The sequence below is a fragment of the Elephantulus edwardii genome, unplaced genomic scaffold, assembly GCF_000299155.1.
Source record: "Elephantulus edwardii isolate Elephantulus edwardi_28Jun2011 unplaced genomic scaffold, EleEdw1.0 scaffold00076, whole genome shotgun sequence".
NCBI classification, from domain to species: domain Eukaryota; kingdom Metazoa; phylum Chordata; class Mammalia; order Macroscelidea; family Macroscelididae; genus Elephantulus; species Elephantulus edwardii.
In genome coordinates, this window is record NW_006399826.1 from 4,824,879 (window position 1) to 4,844,304 (window position 19,426).

General features: G+C 39.5%; 1 protein-coding gene and 1 pseudogene across 1 annotated transcript in view; both read left to right on the forward strand.

Annotated features, from left to right (window-relative positions):
• Positions 1-19,426, forward strand: part of KIAA1328 (KIAA1328 ortholog) — a gene marked incomplete at its 5' end in the record, with an annotated part of 284,451 nt that overhangs the window by 93,361 nt on the left and 171,664 nt on the right. The window lies entirely within an intron of this gene.
• LOC102858622 lies at positions 3,965-6,862 on the forward strand (annotated as a pseudogene).

Sequence of the window (19,426 nt, forward strand, 5' to 3'; positions counted from 1 at the left end):
ATACTAAATAATATTTAATATATATACTAAATAATATATTATATATATACAAAATAATATATAATATATATTCTAAATAATCAAATCCATCCATGGACATATATGTGATCAGATCACAGCAATGCATACCTTCATAGGACAATGGTTCCCTTTATATTTTACTGCAATTCAGTTCCATGGGCACCAGGGGGAGTAGTAGGTTTATGTTTTGCTTCAGCACTGACCAGTGCTTTTCTTAGTTTTGCAGCTGCACATATGGTAGATTATGATCATTTTATGGTTACAGTTATAAGCAATTTGGTAGAAAATGACAGCTAAATCATGCAGTGTTATTTTATTTGTTTTAATTTTGCAATCTAAATATATAAAAAAAATAATGAGAAAACAAAACCCAGAATAATTTTTAGTAGTAGGAGTAAAATCTCAATTACAAGCAAGTAGTAAACACCAAAGGGGCAGATGTTTTCATTGACCAGAATATACTGAAATGCCATTAATATTTAGAAAATTTTAAAACCCTCCTATGACTTGGTCTTATATCACCAGGAGGGTTTGCATTTCACTTTGGATCAGTCTCCTGTGGATAATAGACGTTGGAGCGTAGCACTGAGAGATTGTGTCTGTATTCTGGGGAGTAAATGTGTTTAGCTAAATTGCCATGACTCCTATTACTTATTAAAAGGGAGCTCTAGCTGGTAATTGGATTGACATATACATAAATTTAAAAATTCTCTGCCATTTCTTAGAGACAGAACATTACCCAAATTTTACTCCAGGAGGCAGCCCTAGAAATGATGCCAAATGACTTAGTACCTTAAACTCGGTTAAGATTTGGTACATTATTACGTATACTGCTTCCTGGATACAGCATCATGGTCCACTGACACCTTACAGAAAGCCCATTCATGTGGATTGAAAGAGCCACCAGTGTGCCCGGGCAAAGCATGCAGAGAGTGCCACCCTTATTTGTTCGGGACTGTATACTCAAAGAAAGTGTCAGATAATTAATATCCATCTGCCTTTGGTACAAAGTCCCCTGTAGTAAAATGTTGGACACAAAGTTGTAAAAGAATAGATTTGCCTTAAATAAAGACACTAAAGTTGTGTCTTTGTTTAAATAAATAACTGCTTTTTAAAATACCTCCCTTGATAGTTCCTTGACTTACTCAACATTACTATCTGTTGATGCTCACGTGATGATCTGCATTTCTTACAACATAATCTGTCATTCCCCCGGCCTTTTATTTGAGCTGTTAGCCGAACTGAGGAAAGATAGAGATCAGCTGCTTGATTCTTTCAATGTTCAAGCCAGTTAAGTGATGTTTGTTGTTGTTTTGTGCCATCATGTTGCGTATAACTCAGAGCAGCCCCCCGAACTACAGACCCGAACCCTGTCCTCTCCCGTGCCAGCTTCACAGTCTGTAGCGTCCTCAAGCCCACTGCTGCGGTCACTGTGTCAGTCCATCTAGCTGAGCGACTTCCTTTCTGTCTCTGACCTTCCACCTTTCCAAGAAACACCCCCTTCTAAAAAAAGGGATATAGTAATGTAGTACCTATTTAATCTGTTAGTGTACGTTAACCACATTAGTGATTATTTTTACCTGTGAAGGCAGTTTAGAAACCCTCATTATTTTAAGTTACTTTAAAACAATTATTATACAATGGTATAGATTAGTATAGATGAAACTTGTCATTAGGTGCCGTCAAGTCGTGTTCTATAGAACCCTGTTCTATCCTGCACCATCCTTACACTTCCTGACCACATTTCAAGCTCTTATGCGTAGGATCATTATGATTTATAGATGATTTGTTGGGACATAACAGCAATAACTGCATCAAAAATGTGACTGTTGCTATGTCCCAGGGAGTCATCTATGAATCATAATGATTCTATGACTAAATTATTGAACTGTAGCCCTATCTTGCACTATCCTTATACTCTTTGCCATGTTCAAGGCCATTGCTGCAGTCACTGTCAGTCTGTATCTCGTTGAGGGTCTTTTGCCATTTTGCTGGCACTCTCCTTTTCTAGGTATATCTTTTTGCAAGGACTGGTACATCCTGACAATATGTTCAAAGTGTACATGAGGTAGTTTCACTATCTTAGCTTCTGAGAAGTACCTCCAAGACGTGTTTGTTCTTTGGTAGCCTAGGGCATATTTAATAACCTTTGCCAACACCACAGTTTAAAGCTATAAGTTCTTTCATCTTTCTTACCCACTGTCCAACATTTATGTGCATTTGAAGCAATTGAAAATACTATAGCTTGAGTTAGGTACATTTTAGCCTTTAAACTTGCGTCTTTTAAAATGACATCCTTTGCCTAGTGCAATACGTCTTTTCATTTCTTAACTGATGGTGTTGATTGTGAATCCAAGTAAAATGAAATTGACAGCTTCCGTTTTTTCTTCCTCTATCGTGGTGTGCTCGAAAATGGAATATTTAAGCTACATTGCTACTCTCTCATTCATACCATTTTGAGAAAAGTGAGGAAATTTTGCTTTGCATATCATGATCTGTAGTTTTATTCAGTGTGATTTCTTAAATGTGTATTAAATGAATTCATTTACATTTTACCATAATGTGACTATGTGAGGCATCTCTGGTGGCCTTTTGGTGAGGAGTTTTGCTACCGACCCCAAGACACACCACTCAGTTCAAATCCCTCCTCAGGAGAAATGTGGACAGTCTCCTCCGTGTGATCAACGGCCTCTAGAATCTGTTCCGGCTCGATGGTGCCCATCAGCAGCAAACCATCTACCATTTCAGGTTCATTTCAAATGGTTATCAAGTTACAAATGAATTACATGATAAGTACTGAAGAGCAGTGGTGTCTCTTTGGAGACTAAGGTGCGTTTGGTACAGGCCATGGTCTTCACAATCACTTGTTATGCTTCAGAGAGTTGGACAATGACCAAGGAGGATAGAAGGAGAATTGATGCCTTTGAGCTGTGGTGCTGGAGAAGAGTATTGAGAATACCATGGACTGTTAGGAAAACAAACAGATTTGTCCTGGAAAGGGTTAAACCGGGTGGCTCCTTGGAGGCAAGGATTCTGAGGCTCCGTCTAACATACTTTGGACATGTTGTGAGGAGAGACCGGTCCTTGGAGAAGGACATCATGCTTGGGAGGGTGGAGGGACAGCGCAGGAGAGGAAGGCCCTCTATGAGGTGGATTGATAGGGATGGGAGTATCAGAGACAGTGCAATTGGCACAGGACAGAGCAGAGTTTAGGGCTGTTGTACATAGGGTCTCTATGAGTTTCAAGCGACTCGACGGCACATAACAACAACAACAAACTATTTAATGATTTTGTTTTCTTTAAATTAAATTGGTATTAGCGCCTTTTGAAATACAAAATTACAACATTCCACAGTATCTTGATGATGACCTACACATAGTAAGCTGTTAAAACCTTTGAGCATTACTTTTCACTGTAAAAATTTACATTTAGGTTAAGTATAAAAATTTTACATTTAGGTTAAGTAATTTAAGTGAAAATTCAACCTTTATCACTTCAAAATACTGAAAATAGATGAAGAATTGGAGATTTATAAATTGTCTGCCTACATTTGTGTGGCATGTTTTTTCTCACCTACATTTTGTCAACTGTAGTGCCAAATACATGTGAATCCTGGATAATTATGTTTATAATGTAGGATCTAGGGAGTGGGCAGGATGAACATTATCTTGAAGAGTTTAAAAAGGAACCGCTGGATGGATGGGTGTTTCTACCAATCTGCCGTGTGCTGGTGGTTTTTATGTTGCTGTAATGCTGGAAGTTATATGATACGTTTCAGCAGATTTTCTAGACTAAGAGAGATTAGAAAGAAACACTTGGTAATCTACTCCCAAAAATTAACCAGTGACAACCTCACCGTTTACAGTGGAATATTATATGCTACAGTGCTGGAGGATGAGGCCCACACACAACAGCCACATCAGTGGTTCAAGGACAGTGATCATGAAGACGGTGATAGATCAGTCTGTTATATATAATGTCACTATGTGTCAGAGATTGGAGCAACTATGAGGAGGAAAGGTCTGTGAAAGAGACTTTTAAAGGAGAAAGCTCCCCCTCCACCCCAAGGAAGCAGAATGGATCACAATGGTGGCTGAGGTGGCAGAGGCAGGGGTGCCTTGGCCCAGAGGCTTTGCAGCATCGTCCTCTTACCCGCCGTTAGCAGCCATGCATCCACTGCCTGCAGGACTGGAAGAATCTGCAGCAGGACTTCCAGAGCATCTACCGGCCGTACCGCTTGAAGCTGGAAGAACTGACCAAGCTGCAGGACAACTGCACCAGCTCCATCACTTGGCAGAAGAAGCAGCTCCAGGAGCTGGCCCTTGTCCTGAAGAAATGCAAGCCCTCCTGCCAGGCAGGGGCCGCGGAGGGCCTTGCAGGAGCTGGAGAACCAGATCAAGGAGCCCCAAGGCCTCTTCTTCAACATGGAAGCCCATCAGGCTAAGTTTACCTAGAAGGACGAGTATGAGAAGTTCAAGCTCTACCTCACCATCATCCTCATCCTCATCTCCTTCCCCTGCTGCTTCGTCCTCAACTGCAGGGTGACAGATGCGTCCTTTAACTTCTTCCTGGTCTGGTACTACTGCACCCTGACCATCCCCGGAGAGCATCCTCATCAACAGCGGCTCCCGGATCAAAGGCTGCTGGGTGTGTTCATCACTATGTGACCACATTCCTGTCGGGAGTCCTGCTGACGTGGCCTGACGGCCTCCTGTACCAGAGGTTCCGGAACCAGCTCCTGCCCTCCTCTATATACCAGAGCTTCGCGCAGTTCCTGCAGTATTACTACCAGAGTGGCTGTGTGCACCGCCTGCGGGCGCTGGGCGAGAGGCACACCATGGACCTCACCGTGGAGGGCTTCCAGTCCTGGGTGTGGCGGGGCCTCACCTTCCTGCTGCCCTTTCTTGTCTTTAGACACTTCTGGCAGCTTTTTCATGCACTGACCCTGTTCCACTTGGCCGGGGACCCTGAGTGCAAGGAGTGGCAGGTGCTCATGGGCCTCTTCCCCTTCCTCCTCCTCTTCCTCGGCAACTTCTTCACCACCCTACGGGGTTGTTGTTGTTGTTATGTGCCGTCGAGTCGTTTCCGACTCATAGCGACCCTATGCACAACAGCCCTAAACCCTGCTCTATCCTGCGCCAACCACACTGCCTCTGACACACCCATCCCGATTACCCCAGTCACCGAATCGATCCATCTCATAGAGGGTCTTCCCCTACTGCGCTGTCCCTCCACCCTCCCAAGCATGATGTCCCTCTCCAAGGACCCGTCCCTCCTGGCAACATGTCCAAAGTATGTCAGACGAAGCCCCAGAATCCTTGCCTCCAAGGAGTAGCTTGGTTTAATCCTCTCTAAGATGAATCTGTTTGTTTTCCTGGCAGTCTATGGTACATTCAGTACCCTTCTCCAGCACCACACCTCAAAAGCATCCACTCTCCTTCTGTCCTCCCTAGTCATTGTCCAACTCTCTGATGCATAACAAGCGATTGCAAAGACCATGGCCTGTATCAGGCGCACCTTAGTCTCCAGAGAGACACTGTTGCTCCTGAGTACCGTTGAAAGGTCCCTAACAGCAGACTTTCCCATCGCGATACGCTTTTTGATTTCCTGACTGCTGGTGCCAAGAGTGTTGACTGTAGAGCCGAGCAAACTGAAGCTGTGAACACTCTCAATCTCTTCGTCATCCATCCTGACGCTGCCAATTGGTCCAGTGGCGAGAATCTTTGTCTTCTTGACATTGCGGGGTTGTGCACCAGAAATTCCACAGCCAGAGGCAGGGAAGCAAGAGCAAGAAGGAGTGAGGCTCGCTTCCAGCACAGCGAGCAGTCTCCTTCCGCAGGAGGGAGACTCACTGCCTGAGGGCGGGGAGATGCCCCTCACATGGAAGAGTGTCATCCACCCTCCCTTGGGTTTGGTGGGCTCTGTGGGCCCTGAAGGCTAAGCTGGAGAGGAAGACCTGGGTGTGCCCCTGCTTCCACTGGGGAGCTGGGACCAGAGTCTTCAATAAAGGAAGAAGGCACCAAAAAAAAACAAACAAACAACAAACCAACCCAGGGGAGAAGACACTATGGAAGAGGAAGTGGCTGAAACTCCAGCTCAGGTTGTTGTGTTTAGCACTCCATGTTGTTGTGTGCCATTGAGTTGGCACCAACTCAGAGCTGACCCTCTGGCGGGTTTTCACAGGCTGTAGATGACACAGGACGAGATTGCTCCTCTTGCTTCTGCAGAGAAGCTGGTAGATTTGAACCATGTGCCTTTGGGTTGGTAGCACAGCTGATTACCACTAGGTCACCAGTGCTAGAGAAAACTTAGAACACATAAAAAGTGGACTGACAAGAACTATTTTGAGACAAAAAGTAAATTGATAATGAGGAAGTGGTGGCAATGATTATAGATTGATCACAAGTTTTTGGTAGTGGTGGGGAGAATGGTGTTGATACCTTTAAAAGAAAAGGTGTTTGAAGAGAACATTTCTTTGAAGGATTATGGGAAGGATCTAGTTAATTGAGATCATGAGAATGATAAGATAACTTAAGAGCCCACATTGGAACGATACAGAAAAAGATGAAATCAGGAGCACACGTCAAATTTGTCTTTTAAACAAATAACTTCTACTGAGCACTGTGGGCATGTGGCAGTGACCATGGCCTTGCGCTCAGCCACCCCTGAGGTGCTCCAGCTGAGAAGGAGGAACGTCTTGGAAAGCTGAGTGAAGTGGAGGTCCAGGCCCCCCACAAAAACTCCACTGATATCAAAGAGGTGAGGGAGGTGGAAGAGAAAGTATATTCACCTCCGGGAGGGGGATTGTCATCTCGGCTCCCCCTCACAGCATCCTCTTAAGCCACCTTAAGAGAAGCGGAGTGGGTAAAGGTAGAGTTTGCAGATGGGCATAGGGAAGTGGGTGTCTGCAGTTTCCCCCCTGAGATTTAACTGAAGTAATGCCGTTATTGTCTAGTAAAACCATTCTGTCTTGCTAGGCTTCCAGTCTCCTTTTACTGAAGAAGGAAAGGATGGCTTTTGTTGTTAGGTTTGCTGGGGTTTTTTTTTTTCTTCCCACTCCTTCCTTGTACTGTGTGCCTGTTGGTGTTTGTGAGTTGCTAACCTCTTCAGTACCCGCCTAGAATGTGTGAGGCAAAACCAAAACCAGGCGACTTGCTGTCCTGTACCCCAGGTTCTAATGTTCCTAGTCAGTCTGTCTTCTCCTCACCTTTCAGCTCTACATTATGTTTATTTTATATAGGATGCCCAAGATTTTTAACTGTATTTAATGGGCAGAGTAGGGAAAGGTGCACTCCCCCCACCCCCCCACCCCGGGTCTTGTCTGAAGTCAGAAATTCTCCTGACCATTGTTTTATTTTTCTTTTCTTTTTTTGGGGGGGAAAGGGGAAGGAGTATGTATGTCTCCTTGATTCTGACTACCAACATAAACTCACTTTTCTGGACATATCTGCTATATTTAGAAGTTTTGCTTTAGTCCAAAAGAGAACATTATCTCTTCTCAGTGCAGTAACAGGTAAATTGATTTAGTTGACACTTAATTTTCAAGAAAACTCACCATTAGACAGAGACTAAATATAGAAAGTTCCTACCTCCTGGAGGAATTCTTTGAAACATTCAAAGCTATAGAGTAGGGGGGGGGGAAAACAGAACAAATATTATTGGCTTTCATTGCATTCATTACTTTTTAATTTTGCAATAAGCCCCAACTCCATATTGTTAAGTATGTGTAGCTATAAAGACCTCTCTCTAACTCAGGGGTGGTTCTTTTTAGTGCTTTTTCTTGTATTAATGTATTTAGTCATCAAAAGTGCTAAAATGGTAAAGCATAACTTCTTGTCTTGATTTTAACGACCCTGTAAAAGTGTCCTCCCTTAGTATTTCGGTCTTTTCCTCCGTAACATCCCTTGAAGGAGCAGGCAGGGGGAGCGGGCCAGGCAAATAATCCAGTGCTTTACTAGTTTCTTTAATATCAATCTGCTAAATAGTCTGAATAAGTTCACTTATGTTAGAAACAGTGAAGTTGTTCATAAAATGTTGTATTACTTTGAATCTTTGCAGCATTTGCTGAGTTTAGATAATCAACCTCCACACGGGAGTTACTTAATTTTTCTCTAAGCAGTAATTTACATTTGTGAGGAATAAGCATTAGTGTCAGTCATTGTCGGAAGTACTGGAAATTAGGTATTTCTACTACTTTTTTCAAGTTTAATTGTGAAGTGTTATATATGACCCATTTCTATAAGCACTCATCTTAAGAAAAACAAACAAACAAAAAAACAGGCAAACAACAACAAAAAAGTTCTCCTTTTCTTCCTAGCTAATAGTACTCTTTTCTAAAAAAAATATTTCTACTTAGAATTACTAAGGTTGGGTCATATCTTTATATTGCATAGTGTAATGGTCTGACATTTAGAAATAATGTAAATTTAGGCTTAAAAGTTTGTGAACTCATGGTGGGGAGAGACAATATCTAGGAGTTTATTTTTCTCATTGACTCATCCTTTAATAAAATTTTTAAGTACTGTACTATATGGTGATATTTGATAATTGATGTGGCTTCAGTAATCAGCCACAATATAAATGCCATTCGTTCATTCACGTCTCCTTTAAATCTAGAACAAAGATGTCTACTCTCATCACTTCTGATTAGTTGAACTTGTGTTCAACTAGTGGTAGTTGTTGTTAAGTACCATTGAGTCGATTAAGATTCATAGCAACCCAATGAAATCTATGATTGAAACCTCGCCCTATCCTGTGCCATTTCTATGATCTCGGCTTTGTTCAAACCCATTATTATAGTCACTGTGTCAATCCATCTAGATTATAAAGGATATGAAGTAAAATTCTCTCTATTCCACATGACATGATTTTACATCTAGAAAACCCCAAGAAATCCATTAAAAAACCAAAACCAATGAACCAAACAAAAAAATCATTAGTGTTAATAAATGAGTTGAGACAGGTTGCGAGGTTTTAGCTGTGTGTGCAATAATAAGTTGTATATTTATATACTTGCAGTGAACAATCTGTGAATGAAATTAAGAAATTCTATTCCGGTAACTTCTAAAAGAATTTTTAAAAAAGATGAATAGATTTATGAAAAGAATTATAGAATATTATACTCTAAAAACTACAAAACATTGCTGAATGACATTTCAAAAGATCAAAATAAGTGGGAAACATCCCATCACTATGGACTGGGAAACTTAATTTTGTTAAAATGAGAAGACTACCCAAACTAGTCTAAAAATTAAATATATTTCTATCAGAGTCCCTACTTCTTTGCAATAATTGATGAGCTGATTGTAGCGTTCATATAGAATTATGTGGGATCCAAAATAGTCAGAGCAGTCCCAAAGAAGTAGAATAAAGTAGTCAAAAATACTATTAACGTCTAGACACCAAAACAGCGTAATAAAGACAATGCAGTGCTGACGTCAGAATAGATTTGATAATCCGGAAATAAACCCATACCTCAGTGATCAACTGATTTTTGCAAAAATATCAAGACCATCCTATGAGGAATTAAGAGTCTTCTCAAACAAATCATGCTCAGACAATTCCATAGTGAAAAGCAGAAGAATGAATTTGGATCCTTACCTCACATTATGTAAGTATAAAATGTCAAAGACCTAAATTTAAATAAAACATAGGAGTAAATCTTCATTGTTGTTGTTGTTATGTGCCATCGAGTTGTTTGCGACTCATAGTGACCCTATGTACAACAGCCCTAAACTCCGCTCTGTCCTGTGCCAATTGCATTGCCTCTGACACACCCATCCCAATTACCCCAGTGACTGTGTTTATAGATATGAAATCAAAGCAGAAGCAACAAAAAGAAAAATAGATAAATTCAGTATCATCAAAATGAAAAACAGTTATGCTTCAATTTTACCATCAATGTAAAACAACAAAATACAAAGTAAAAAAAAAAAATAGCAACAGAATAGAAACAAAAATATTGGAAAATAATCTATTTGATAGGATACATTTGTCTGAAATTGTGTTTGTGTGTAAAATATAGATCTTTTAAAAGTGTCTTATAACTTAGTAATGCTCCTTGGAGTCAAGGATTCTGAAGCTTCGTCTGACATAGTTTAGGCATGTTGCAAGGAGGGACTGGTCTTTGGAGAGGGACATCATGTTTGGCAGAGCATAAGGGCGGCGTAGAAGAGGAAGATCTTTGATGAGATGGATCGATTCTGTGAATGGAGTGGTGGGAATGAGTTGTTTGAGATGGCGAGGTTGGTACAGGATAGAACGGCGTTTAGGGCTCTTGTGCATAGGATAGCTATGAGTCACGAGTGACTAGATGGCACATAACAACAACAATAACCCAATTTAAAAATGTATGATAAATCTAATTATTTTCCCTATGAAGAAACTCAAATAGTCAATATGTATAGAAAAGGATACTTGAAAACATTGATTACTCGGGAAATGCAGATCAAAACCACAATGAGATTCCACCTCACCCTTACTAGGTTGACTAGAAAAAGAAAGTCACAAAGCAAATGTTGGTGGCCTCTCTCCTGTGCATATCCTTTCAAGGAAGGAGGTCTATCACTTTGGGGATGTAACTGTCTAGTATATCTGTCTTTACTATTTTAACCTCAAAAAGCCAAATGTTGGCAAAGATCAGAGAGAATCAGAACCCTCCTATAATACTGCTAGAAATTTAAAATGGTACATATAGAAAATAGCCTGACACTTACCCAGAGGATTAAACATAGAATTGTTGTATAAACCCAGCAGTTTCGTAACTAGAAATGGACCCTGGAGAAATGAAAATGTACATATACAGAAACTTGAACAAAAATGTGCATAGCAGTATTGTTCATAATAGCAAAAAAAAAAAAAAAGGACACATCGCACATGTCCATCAAGAGACTAATTACAAAATGCCTTTTATCTGTACAATGGCATATTATTCAGCTGTAATTAGAAATGGTGGTAAAATCAGGGATCAACCTTGAAAACTTTTTTCTAAATGAAGGCACCACTCACAGAATACCATGATTCCATTCATATGAAAGTCCAGAATAGGGAAATCTAGATCAAAAATAGACAAGTGGTTCCTTCGGGCTGCACAGTGGAAGAGAGGAATAGGGATGGAATAGTTGAAAGATATGGGTTGATTCAATTGTTCCAGCATTGACTGGTGATAGTTGCATAGATGTGTGAATGTCTGGAAACCATTGACTTGTATGATCTTAAGTATAGCTAGGATTGTGAGGATGGTGTAGGCCCGTGTGTCGTTTTCTTTCTGTTGTACAGATAATCAGAGGTTGTATGAGAGCGCATAGGTTGTATGAGTACAAACCCATTTGACTTCACCTAACAATGATGTCAGTGTAGAGACTAAGGTGTGCCTGATCCAGGCCATGGTCTTCACAATTACTTGCTGTACATCTGAGAGCTGGACAGTGACTAAGGATGACAGATGAAAAATCGATGCCTTTGAGTTGTGGTGCTGGAGAAGAGTATTGAACATTCCATGAATGGCCAAGAGAACAAACAGGTCGATCCAGGAGAGGAGAGTGAAACCAGGTTACTCCTTGGAGGCAAGGATTGTGAAGCTCCATCTCACATACATTAGGCATATTGTGAGAAGGGACCAATCCTTGAAGAAGACCATCATGCTTGGGAGAGTGGAGGGTCAGCACAGGAGAGGAGGGCCCTGAATGAGGTGGATTGACACTTTGATTGTGGCATTGGGGGCAGCTGTGTCAGAGACAGTGAGATTGGCTCAAGATAGGGCAGAGCCATTGTTCATAGGATCGCTATGAGCCGTATTCAACTCGGTGACACATAACAACTGCCTTGAATTGTATACTTTAAATAAGTAAATTATACATTATATGAACTATATATTAAAAAACCTATTTAAATATAAAAGAATTATTAGTCTGATAGTTCTAGAACTTTAATCTCAGTTTACCAGCTGGGTAACATTGTGTAGTTGATAATAATTATATACTGAAAATTCCTAACGTAGGAAATTAGAATATTGCTGTCACCTCATGAGTTGTTGGTGTTTTGTTTTGTTTTTTGTTTCATTAAAAATGAAATTAAAATGTCTTTAAAGCTCTAAGAACTGCTCAAGCTCCACCTGTAATAGTTATACTAAGCTGTGCTCAGGCTTTCTTCTTCAGGATCCTATTCCTGATGATATATGCTTTTAGTTTTAAAATAGGTGATGGTGTTATCTGAGTTTTACAAGAAAACTCTAATGAGGAATTAAAAGTAGAAATGACAAGTACCAAAATGATAGAGCTGAAAGATGAAGAAAGTATAATATAACTGGATTACTATGTTTGTAAAAGACAAGATTAAGGAACCTCTTAAACTCAGCTTACACTTCTACTAAAAAATTAAAGGGCTTACACAGTAGCATAAGTAAATAGTTCAAATTGGAAAATATAGGAGTTTGAGGGAAAAGATGGTGTTTGGTTCATGGACAGGTTTCTTTCAAAGGGGAGCAGAATGAGATGAGTTCTAAGCAGCTTTTTGCCTCTTGTTTTTGTGGCCTGAGTAGTTAAGCCTCTGTTTGGTGTGAAGCTCTCTTCACAAAGCATTATCCACACAGCTTCACTTATCAGCCTTTCAGGGTCTAAAGTGCTTTGTGTTCAGACCATTTTTGGTGATCTGTGTTGTCAGGAATTTACCCTTTTGAGAGTAGGAAATTTTCACTTGTTAATAACTGTTAAGCAGTTCACCTTAAAAACACTAACTTCCTGTGAAGGTAAAGAGTGAGGAGAACTGAAATGGCACCTTTTTGTCCTAATTCCTTTAACTCAAAAAAGACCGAACTTATTTAAAGCAACCTTTTCCAAGTAGAACATTTCTTCCCTCCCTTTTAGGTCTCACCAAAACAGAGCCTTTAAACAAAAGATAAATGTTTAAGAAGATTAGAAGCAAGGGGAAATTCATGGCTTTTAATAGAAATGTTTTCACAACCATTTCTTTAACATCTCTACGAATGCTTGAAAATGTATATCCTCTTAGTGTATTATGTGAAAAGGAAGCTATAAAGAGGAAATAAAACTTCTGTCTGGCACATTGATAACCTACTTTTAAGAATATCTGCATATGAACTTTTTAAATAGTGCCCTTACTTTTGAAAGTTGGAGAAATTAACGTCGGATCCACCTTGTGTAGGTTTTTCTTTCTTTTTCTGAAATGCCACAAGGTATGGCAATCTGAAGCTCCAAGTGTGTTTCTGCCTCAATTTGTTTTGTGACTCTACAAGAAATTGTATCAAGGTAGGGACAATAATGTTTAAAAAACTTGAAGAGAGCTAGTTAAAATCTCTGATCCAGTATTTTTCCATTATGTTTTTTTATTGACACTGCAAGCATAAGCAGTAGGGTGCAGAAGATACTGGGTGGGCAGTTTGACTCTTCTTCCCATTTATACCTCTTGAGAACATTTCATTTTCTATGCTTGTTTTGGAGATGTTTATTCCTCTCCCAAGAAGACTAATTTAATCAGAAAATTGAAGAACACTGTGACCTTGTACCTAATTTGCCATCAATTTCCTTTTTTCTTGTTATTAAATGTGGAATTTCAGAGTGGGATCAGTAGATTGTGTGTTCTCTAGCACAGATCACAAGTTCAAAGGCGTGGGAACATATTTGTGAAACTCTTGTCTAGCTTTGCTAATCAGTTCCTTTTAGAATCTGTTTGTCTTGTTGTTTTTAACTCAGACTCCATTCTAAATCGCATCTTACATTGAGTAACAAATAATATACATTTTAAAACTTAGTATGCTGAAGGGAGTAAATGTACAAATAAAAATAAAGGAGTCCTTATTTAATTTCACACTTTTACTTCTATCTTTGCAAATGAGCAATTTTCTAAAGAAAAGAAAATGATTAAGTAGAAATTATGGCATATATAGAAACCACACTTACTTTAAGATGAGAAAATCTTGCGAAATTATAACAATGTAGATGTATCAATCAATCAGTAGACACTTGGCTTAGTTAAAAGGCTGCATAGTCTTATCTATGCTGTGTTTAAATTACAAACTCAGTGCTAGTATACTGTTCATAGGATCATTGTAAGTTGTAGTTGACAGCACTAATACAACATAATAAAAGTCTATCTTCTGTAAAGAAATCTACCTGACCAACCAGCTAAAAGAGATCTGTAAAAGAGATCTTGCCTATTCCCAAAAATGATCCAACGGAATGTGGAAATTATTGAATAATATCTTGAATGTTGTTTTTGTTGTGTATCGTAGAGTTGGAAGAAACCCATAGCAGACCCTCCATCAGGTTTTCAGAGGCAGTTAATTGTAGGGGAGGAGATTGCCCATCCTTTACCCATGGAGCAGCTGGTGGCCTTGAACCATGTGCCTTTGACATTGCAGTGCAGTTTATTGCCTCTAGGCCACCAGAGCTCCACATCTTGGATATCAAATGCAAATAAAATCTTTTGGAGGATTATTTAAATTTAGATGAAGCTGTGCATCCATAGAAAGTGTCAGAAAATAAACTGGATTCAGAAGAGACCGTGGAATAAGATATATCATTGTTGATGACAGATAAAGCTTGAAAAAACTTATGGCTAGAATAAGTACTGTTTGAATCCATGTCACTGAAAGCCTTCTTCTCCCTACAGTACCCCTCTGCTTTTCCAAGTGTGGTATCTTTTCCTAAAGAGTGGTCCCTCCTGATAACATGCCTTAAGTATGTGAGACAAAGTCTCAGCATCCTTGCCTCTAAAACAAGCTCCTGGCTGTGCCTCATCCAAGATAGATTTGCTTATTCTTTTGGCAGTCCATGGTATATTCAGTACTCTTGGCCAACACCATAATTCAAAGGCATTAATTCTTATTCAGCCTTCTTTATTTTTATGGAGAGCATAGTAGAAATACATTATGGGTAGCGTTGAGAAGAATGGAATCCCAGAACACTTACTTGTTCTCCTATGAAACGTATACATAGACCAAGAAGCAGTTATCCAGACAGAATAAGGGAACACTCCATGGTTGCGCCATGGTTGTATTCTTTCTCCATATATTTACTCTCTATGCTGAGCAATTAATTTGAAAAGCTGAACTCTATGAAGAACTCGATGAAGAAGAATGGGCCATCAGAAGTGGATGAAGCATTAACATGGCACAACCTCTCTTAATGAAGAGGACCTGACTCAGGAAAGAAGATCAGAGACTATACCCTTCAATATAGGGCACCTCAACATCAGAAACCAAAAATCCTCACAATTGGGCAACAATGATTAATGGAAAAAAGATTGAAATAGTTGAAGATTTCATATTACTTGGATCTACAAACACCACCCATGGAAACCATAGTCAGGAAATCAGAAGGTATACTGGGTTGGGTTACATCTGCTGCCACTGACCTCATTAAAATGCTAAAGAGTAAGAGTATTGGTTCAGACACTAAGGTGCACCTGACCTGAACTGTGATATTTTCAGTGACTTCCTATTGTGTTTCAAAGTTGGACAATGAAGAAGCAAGCCCAAAGAAATGATGGCTTTGAATTGTGATGTTCGTGAATATTATTAATAAACCATTCATCACCAGACGAACAAATACATCTGTCTTGGAAGAAATACAATAGGAGATGATGATGGTGGGTGAGACTCATCTCATATACTTGGAGCGAGTTTCTAGAAGAGGCCAGCTCTGAGACATCATACCTGGCACAGGTAAGTAATTAGATGAAGGCACTCAATGAGATGGATTGACATAGTGACTGTAGCATACATGAGTCTAACAAAGCACAGCAGAGTTTTTAAGAATGTGAGGATGGTGCAGTTTGGGATGCAGTGTGGTTCTGATACATGTAGGGTCACCATGAGTTAGAAGCAACTTGATGACACCTAACAACAGCACAATAGAAGTGCTTAATTCTGATGAGTTTCAGTGAAGGATTGCAGAAAGATATAACATAGAAACTAGATTTTAAGAGCTGAATAGTTCAGCTAGGAGGAGCTGAAGTCAGAGCATTCCATACAGAATAAAGGATATATGATGTTGTAATATAGGATATAAGACTGCTTGTCATAGTGAAAAGCTTCGGATCTGTTCTTTTGCTGCCAGTCTTTGGACTATTGCATCGTGTTAGACTTTCAGCCATGGATGCTTAGTTCAAATTTTAGGATGGGGCTGAGAAGAGCATCTGTGAGTTTTGAGGCTTCTTCCTCTTCGCAGTGTAAATAGAATATATTTGTATCTGCCATTTTAAACAGTAGGGGAAATGTCCAAACTTGTGTCCTAGCTTCCTTAGTACCAACTCTCTTCAAGTCAAAGTCGTTAATGAACGTGATGTCTCTTCAGTATTGGACATAACTGACTATATCTTTTTAAAACTCTTCCCTGGTTTGTTTGTTGTTTTGTTTTTTAACATCTTGCCTCCTTCCTTTCGTTCTAGTTCTCTTTCCTTTTCTTGACCCATTTTCTGTCATCTGTTAATTCCTTTTTGTCTCTCTGCCTTTTTCATGCTGCTGTTTAATTAGCCTGTGTTGCAGTCTGAACATGATTTTCTTTGTGAACATTTGATTGTGGTTTAGGTCAAAGTTTACAAAGCCTTTCACTTGTGTGTACCTCTCGGTGTCTTCCTTTGTCTTGGCCATATTGTGCTGATCTCTTTCAACATTATTTTCTCCGGAAGACTCTCCTGGCTCCTCAGTCATTTAAGTGTCCTTACAAAATGCTTTCATACTACCGTGCAGTGTTCTCGTGATTACTCTCATCATTAGTTTCTGTTCAATCATTGCTTGATTGCCTGCCTCTTTGTTGTACAATAAACTCCCTGCAGAAGACAGTGCCAGTCTTGTATATTATGTATGTGTATCATCTAGCACAATACCAAATGTGATGGTATTTCATTGCCCTAATGAATGATTGAATGGCATCTACACACTCCTGGACAACCTTACCATCTCTCTTGTCTTCAGCCTCTGCATAGAAGGTTATTACTTCCAAAATCTGTTCATATATTCAGGCCTCGTTCTAAATTCTAAGCCAGGTATCCAGATGCCCCTGTTACCCATCTCCACCAAAGTTCCTAGGCCTCTCCAACTTCATGTTTCTAAAGCTGTTCCCCAAAGCTTGCTCTTTATTCTTCATTCCCTATCTGTTCATCTGGTTATGCGTCTTCTTATCCAAGTCAGAAACTGAATGTCTTAAATTTCATTTTAAGCACTCTTACGCGTATCCCCCTATACACATGCCTCACATACAAAAACTCGTACTCAAGCTCACACACAACTTTTCCCACTGTTATTTCCATTTAGATTATCTTCTACTAGGCAGTTCTGGTGCCATAGTCCTCAGGGAATTGCACTGTTAACCCAAAAGCAGTACTGCAGTTCAGATCCACCAGGGTTATCAAGAACAAAGATGGGCAGTTTCCTCTTGTGCAATTCACAGCTTCCAGAAACCCCTGGGAGGTCGGCTATCAGTTGATTCCAGCTCAGCGGCAGTAAGGTAGATTTTAGATTTTAGATTTTTTTTTTTAAGTTCTTCTTCTTATGGGCTGCTTTGCTCCATCCTTCGTACTCCTAGCAGAGCAGTCTTTATATAATGTTAATTGGCTGTAGGGCACGAGTGTATTCCGTACGAATGAAATCTAAATGACATACTGTACTGTTCAAGAGCTGGCCCTGGATTGTCTCTGCAGCTTTGTTGCTCCTTTGGCCTTCTTCTTGCCCAGCCTGTGTTTGCCGTCCTGCTTGTGGTTCTGTTTAATGTGGACATTGGTTTTACTGCTCTGTTCTTTTGCTCTTGGTAATCTCTAAGTTGAAGGTTGCTTTCTGCTCTTTGACGCATCTACATTGTTTCAAAACTTAATTCCCAGGTCACATCATCTCCAGAGCTTTTCCTCACTCCTCTTGCTTCCTTATAATCCAGTCAAACTTATCACTCACCTCCAGAGAGTAGAGATGTTTAAAGAAATCTCTGCTGTTAACCTGTGTATAAATACCTCTTAGCCCATACAATATTCGTTTAAATCTCTTGATCTCTGTCTCCGTGGCTTCTTTTTTTATTTCTTTTAAATAGTAGCTGCCATTTATAACATGCATATGCTAAGTGGCTTTCATTTATTATCTCCTTTATGTTCATAATTACCTTATGAAGTAAGGTCGATAACGGTATCCCACGAAATAAGGTCGATAATGGTATCCCACTTTGCGGAAGAGGAGATAGACACCTTACTTGCTTGAAATTCTATCATTACTAAACAAATAAATCAGACTTTAAGAACATTTAACACTTAAATCTACCCTCTATGGCATGTGTGTTGCTTATGCCTATTCCCTGGTATTCAATAAGCAGTTATTAATTGACTGAAAGAAATCTTTACAGGCCTTTTTTGCATGACCTTTCTTGATGCCTTGGATGTGCTGCTTCTTGGCTCAAAGGGCAAGTTCCCATTAGTACATCATCAAATCATGGCAACAGTTCATCACCTGAGTTAATGATCATGGACACTTTGAGTTGTAGAAAGCGTGTCAATTTTAAATGGCCAGAAGAGTTGATAAAATAATGCAGTGAGTCACCATGTAACTTCATCTAGATCCCTTAGTTGTTAACTTTTTTTTTATATCTGCTGCGCTTTAAATATACTTTGCCTCTTTTCTACCAGCTATTTCAATTAATCACATGTTGAGATTTTGATGGAATCTTGCTTAATGCTAACTTATATTTATTGTTATTCTATCAAGATTTCTTTTTTGAATAGATTATGGTGGCTGCTGCATTTCTTACATCATGCTTGGTAGTTAGCCAGTGTGTACAGGATACTTCATGTGTTAGATGTAGTGTAGTGCATAACATCCCTGAGGTTTGCTTTTCTCTGACTATTGCGTTCTCTTCCTTCTTTTGGCCAGGATTGAATTAAATAGGTCTTCTCTTTCTTTGTAACCCCTCTTCCCACCAATCAATGAAGAGGGCATTTTATTCACATTTTCCTAACATAAATCTCCTACCAGATAGAGAGTTGAAGTTTCATTGTATTGGGGAGGAAAAGTAGGGAGGGGGGTGGTTTTGGAATCTGATAAATTAAGAAAGACATAAAAAATTGATAAAGATAGGTCTGCCTGTTTTTATATTCTTCCACAGAGCATGTGTTTAAATGAATTTGCCTATAATTTGTCTTCAAATGCTGACATTTAACTCTTAGGCTATATAATTGTGCTGGCTTTTTCATGAGTAAAATTCATATTCTGTGTCCAGGCTAATATGTTCACCTACTATAAACATTACTGCCTATGGTAACAGCTAGAATAAAAAATTCTTTTTATATATATCATAGCTGGCAGAGACTCCTGGGACCACCACAAATCATTCCTGTCTTTTGGAGCTTGCTGACAAAAAAGCATAAAAATGTAAAACAGGACTAGTCTGGCATGGCTAAGGTTGAATT